Source organism: Benincasa hispida, chromosome 2 (assembly GCF_027475165.1).
Source record: "Benincasa hispida cultivar pf3 chromosome 2, pf3_genome.v1.1, whole genome shotgun sequence".
Taxonomy (NCBI): Eukaryota; Viridiplantae; Streptophyta; class Magnoliopsida; order Cucurbitales; family Cucurbitaceae; genus Benincasa; species Benincasa hispida.
The window spans coordinates 21,844,655-21,851,257 of NC_143479.1; the positions used below are offsets into that span (position 1 = coordinate 21,844,655).

At 31.9% G+C, this 6,603-nt stretch overlaps 1 pseudogene; it reads right to left on the minus strand.

Annotated features, from left to right (window-relative positions):
* Nucleotides 1–1,068: 1,068 nt before the first annotated feature.
* On the minus strand, nucleotides 1,069–6,213 carry LOC150037725 (uncharacterized; annotated as a pseudogene).
* Nucleotides 6,214–6,603: the final 390 nt, after the last annotated feature.

Here is a 6,603-nt window from a genome sequence, read left to right on the forward strand (position 1 = left end):
ACACTATTTACAATGTTACATAATATATAAGTAGTTTAAAGACATACCGTATCTATGATAATATTCTTCTCTTTAGTCACGATTTCTCGCATATAACTCATAATATAATACCCTCATTCAACAGTTTTCACTTGTAAATGACACTAAAATACAAAGCCAAATACATATCATATAGATGCATTAAATAAACATCATTCTATTAATTTTTTTAAAGCTCTTATACTTACCTTTATTGTTTTCCAGAATGTGGTTTTTCGAATCTTTTGCAATTTTTTTAGACTGAAAAATGGTCATTGCCCTACATTCGTCAAAGAGTATAGTATATATTCAGAATGAAATAAACTTTACACCAAAAAAAAAGTAAAAAAAAAACTCAAGCAAAGTTAGCTTATATATTTGTGATATATTTGATATCTTCTCGTGAACTTGTTTTCAATGAGTCAAGATAGTACACCACGTCATCATACGCATTGATAACAATTAACGACCAATGATCACTAAATTACACAACTAATTAATATGGAACATGAAGGTATAACTCATTACATTAAGGTAGAACATGAGTATAAGGTGTTTTCAAGTACAATGATCCCAACACAATTCTACATTGGAAAAAAACAGGAAAAGGTAGAACATGAGTACAAGGAGTTTTCAAGTACAATGATCCCAACACAATTCATTGGAACAAAACAGAAAAATATAGAACATGAGTATAAGGTTCCAAACATGAGTATAACTAATTATACTTACCCGGGATTATAAGGAGCAATAACTAACTGACCGTGTTCAGAAGCCATTAATCTACTACAAAGATTCTGAGCACTAACTTCTCGAGTATTTTGGCTCGTGGATATAAGAGATGGATCTACAAAAATATACTTCGACCCTTTTATTTGAATCAACAATGAACGAGTGTAGGTATCTACAATAATAGATCGAACACATTAACTTACTACTAATTAATAAAGTGATAATATATCATAAACAAATAACATTTACTTACGCAATATAAGCTACCATTGATAAGGTCTTCATTTTTTTCATGCTACAAAATTCGATCACATCTTCTCACAGAACATAACTCTTTTGGCCAAAACCAAAGAGCTCAACAGGTAGTTGGAAGGAAATACTAGTCCCATCAACCATTACCTTTTCAGCGTACCTAAGAATAGATTTCAAGGATATTGATAAATTGGATGGTGCACTAGTAGCTTCATTCTCTTTTGGCATCGTCTTTGAAGCTTTTTCCTAGCACAATGAACATAGAACATGAGTAAAATGTTCATTCCTAAATAAGATAGAAAAACATGGGACTTATACAATTCACCTTCAAGATCGGTGGTACACTGATAACAATCACTTCCTCATCCATTCCCGCATTCTTTGAAACTTTCTCCTAAAAACACCAAGTTATAATTTCATAATTAACTAATATTAAATTTACCTTATAAATTTACCTCATAATACAATTCACCTTCAAGATCGGTTGTCCACTAATAGCTTCCATCCCCTTCACCTTCTTCCCTTCCTCATTTGTGATTGATGCACTAATAACTTTCTTCTCCTATGATATAAATATAACAGTATAAATTAAACAAATTAAAAATTATCATAACTAATAGTTGTAACCTTAATGCTAAATTAACTAAGATAGAACATGAGACTAATTGTGACCCCAACATTTGAATTTTGTTTCTTTCGGATTTTATTCTTGGAGCAACTACCATGCTCAGATCTTGGCGTGTTTTGAATTTGATCTTCCAACTCCTTAATGCGCTTACGAAGTGCTTCATTTTCATCAACAATTTTTTTTTTGTGTGTATCCTCTCTTTTCACTGTTTGGAAGTAAATGGTATGTGTAATGAAACCACACACCCCATGTACGCATCCACCATATTCCGGAGTACCCAAGGCTTGAGTCAAAACATCATTCGGTGAATCATTTTTCTTGGAAAGTGGATCTTCATTCATTATGATCTCATCCTAAAGGGAAATTATATATATTCAATAACACATATAAATTATTATAATGATTTCATGCAAAGGGAACATTGGTAATCTTACTATTCTGTTGGCGACTTGTTGGACATCCCCATTGTCATACTCTCCTTTTATTTTGTCTGAGCTTTTTTCCACATATTAACTCGTCCAAAATCACATTTGCTGGACGAAGGTAATTTTTTCTGCATAATAAACATACTGTTAAATATAAGAATATTTGTTAAATAGTTAAACTTAAGACTATTCTTACAATTTCCTCCGCAAGATTCACATAACCCCTTCTGGATATCCGATGATTATACTTGTTTTTATTTCTTAGTGCTTGTTGTTGATTTCTCACTTTCTATATAAATTTAATAGTTCAAAATAAAAATAACAAGAAAGTGACAAATATTGATGTTCTTAATGAAAAGTTTAATACCTCGAACTCCGGAGATAATCTCGATTTGACAAACTCTTGCCAATGATGTGTTTCAATTATGTGGGAGTACATCGAAGGTGGGTGTAACAAAAGTTGGGATTCATCCTTAAAAGGGACAATATATTGTGTCGTTAACCAAGACTTGAATTGACGAAATGCAACGCCTGCAGTTTTGAGAATAGCCTTCTTACTTCTACCATAAATTATGAAAGCACCCTAAACATTTAAAAAACTCGATTATTACTTTTCATATCATATTAATATAATACATCATCAAAGAAAAATATACATACCTCAACAATATTAAACAGTTTTTCCTTTAAGTCAGTTGGTACACACTTCCAAGATGTATATATAATTGGGATATGATGATCCACAGTAGATCCAATGAAAGATTTAAACTTATATCCATTATCTCCAATCGGTACTCCATCATCATTATATTTAACCAACTTTTTCTCCCCTACACTCCTAATTTTTGTTACCTCATGCATAATAGTCGGTCTTCGTGTTCGCCTTTTTTTTTTTTTTTGGTATTTCATCTTGCTTCAGTTCCATATTTTCATTGAAATTATCCAAACCAAGTTGCAAGTCCTCATCACTTGCCATCTCCGTGGTGTAAGAATTATCCTGAAAAATAGAATAGAGTAGTTAGGTGTCAGATACAACAAAATTATAAAAATGAATTAGTAAGTGAAAACCCACCCATACACTTACTCTTTAGGAATCCATGTGCCTTCACAATCAACTCGTACATATGTTGAAGTGTTCTCATCCAAATCAATTATGATTCAATATCTAACATAGCTTTAGGAATTCCTTGACAATGTAGAGCAGTATCTCCATGTTCATCGTCATTGTATTGATCCTCAAAATCTCTTTGTGGTGGAGTAAGAACAATAGACCATTGACCGTCAGTTGGATCCTCAACATAAAATACTTGTCTTGCTTGGGATGTTAGTATGAAAGAATCATTCTTATGGCCTATTCTATTTAGGCCAACTAACACAAAACCAAGCTCATCAGTTTTGATGCGACCACTGTTCTCAACCCAATCACATTTAAAAAATTGCAACCTTATATGTATTATAATTTAGTTCCCAAATCTCTTGTATCACCCCATAAACGGACATGTCTCTAATTATAGGATTTTTATCTTTTGAGCTAGATACTTGCATTGTTTTTGCAATTAAACTAACCCCACTATTTTGTACACTTTTATTTTTGTCATATGACTTTGTGTGACAGTGACATCTATTAATAACATAGCTATTGTGTGTAGTCACAATTGTATGGGGACCATGGGCAATCCACCTCATGTTATCTGTACCTCTACATCTCCCATTTCAAGCTCATTTCCGACCTAGGAACCAAAAGGTTACATAATTAAAATATAAGTGACAAAAGGTTAGGTTAAATAGTATATTTAATGTTTTACCTTTTCTCATAACAAAAATATGAAATTTCGATTATGTTCATCTTAAATCCGTTTCTAGTTTTTTGATCTACTTAAGAGTTATAATTCCAATGTCATCATATGTTTCCTTATGAAGAAAAAGAAAAATGTTCAAATATAATTATTATCAAATTCATGTATTTAATGAAATAAATGGATCCAAGTCACAATAACTTACTCTATATATAGTTGCACATTAATTGTATTCTCCAAGACATATCAATGCGCTTGGTATAAGAGATCTCGTTCAGGTATGTAAGGAACTCCACTTGACAATGGTCTACCAATTTCTGAATTGCCTGGATTGTCTCTTAACTTTTGACACCTAAGTCCAATAGGATCTACTCCACATAAAAAATCCGAACAAAACTCAACAGTTTCTTCTAATATATAACTTTAAGAAATATAACCTTCTAGACGATGCCTATTCCTCATAGAATTTTTAATCACTTTCATGAACTTTTCAAAGGGATACATCCATCGCAAATATATACGCCCACAAAATTTGACTTCTCTAATAATGTGTATTATGAGAAGCACCATTATTGTGAAGAATGGGGAGGAAAATACTTCTCTAATAAACATAATGTAATCATAATATCTTCTTACAACTTCTCTAATTGTATAACATCTAGGGCTTTGTTACATATAAAATTGAAAAAAAAATACACATACGAGTTATCGCATATCGAACATGTTTTGGTAGCACAAATCTGATGGCAATGAGGAGCAATTGTTGTAAGAGCACATGACAATCATAAGATGTCATCTTCAACTGACACAAGATTTCTAACATTGGAACCGTTAGGAACCTTCATTTCTGATATCGTCTTCAAAACAAAACGTTTTTCTTCTTTAGTAAGAGTATAACAAGCAGGGGGAATGAAGATTTTTTTTATCCCCATTAATAGGTGGAAGCTCTCGTCAAAATTTTAAATTAGTTAAATCACATCTAGCATTCAATCCGTCTTTTGTTTTTCCTGGAATATCAAGAAGTGTACCAATGATATTCATGCAAATATTTTTTTCGATATACATTACATCTAAGCAATGTCTAACATGGAGATGTTTCTACTAAGGGAGTTAGAAAAAAGCAAACATCCTATTCCAACAACTTTTGGTACTTCATTCGGTGATATTTCTTTTGTTCTTTTTTTTTTCCTCTTTGAAAATCAAGATCTTTAGTTTTTTTCAAATACAACCTCCCTAGACAAAGGTTCTTGAATACTTCCAAGTTCTCTCTGACCATCAAATAATTTCTTTTGACATCGAAAAGGATGATTTTGTGCTAGAAATTTTCGATGGCCAAGGTATGCCATTTTTTCCCCTGTTTCATTCTTAATGAAGCTGTTTTGTCTCCGCAAATTAGACATGCCTTATAACCTCTGATAAGTATCATAACATTGCACTCCACTTTCCCACAAAAGTTCTAAATCATCAATCAATGACTCTAAGTATGTCCCATTGTCATCCCCTGGTTGTTTTGGACTTGAAATCAATATTGATAACATCATAAACTTTCTTTTCATACACAACCATGGAGGAAGATTATAAATGACCATCACAACTGGCCAACAACTATACTTAGAGCTCATATCTCTATGTGGATTTATTTCATCTGCTGACAATGGCAAATGAAGAATCCTAGGTTCAGAACTAAAGTCCGATCACATGGTGTCAACTAACTTCCAAGTTGGGGAGTCTGCAGGGTGACGTAATTTATCATCCATTTCTCTCTCATTAGCATGCCAAGTCATGTTTTTAACACATTCAACACTTCTAAACATCCGTTGAAAATGTGGTATAGGAGGAAAATACCATATTTTTTGGCAGGGATTTTCTTCTTATTTGTGTCTTTACAATATTTCCACCTTGACTCAAAACATTCAAGACACACAATTGCATTCACATATTCCTTTACACCTAATGTTTTCTTTGCTTCATACATTGGAGGTCATTAGTAGAAGGTAAGATATCCTTTAATGCTTTTAGTAGTTTTGAGAAACTAATGTCACTCCATCCATGTCTAACCTTTTAAGTTATACAACTTCACTAATGTAGACAACTTGGTGAACTTTTTGCATCCTTCATACAATGGCTTCTCAGCATCATTAAGCAACTTTTCGAATCCATTGGGATCTTTTGAATATTGCTCATGAGCAATTTCAACCATTACTTTTATATTTCTAACATCATTCTCTTCATACCTACACTCAGGGGATTTTCCATGCAAGGATGAACTATGAACTAGGAAGTTTCTCACCATGCCAAAATCAAATCTTATAACTTTCATCAATCCCATTAAAATATAAATAATCTCTAATATCATCGCCATTATGTCTTTGACAATTTCAGCATTTCAAACAAGGACAACGTATAGTAGTATTATTTGTATTGAAAAATCCAAATTTGATGAAGTTTTCCACACCCAACTCAAACTCTTTAGATAATCTACTCTTTGTCATCCATGATTTATCCATACTTATAATAAGTTAATCTTGGAACTACAAAAAAATATTACAATAATTCAAATTAGATAACCCATACAACTTATAAAATTTGTATGGAATTGATATTTATAGATAACATAAGAATCTTCATTCGTAGAAGGTGATTGAAGATATTGTTTTTTTGAACCTCACCAATTATATAAAATAAAACAACGATTTAATATAAAATCCTCTTTTGTTAAATAAACACTTGAAACTTTATTAATCAGAAATAA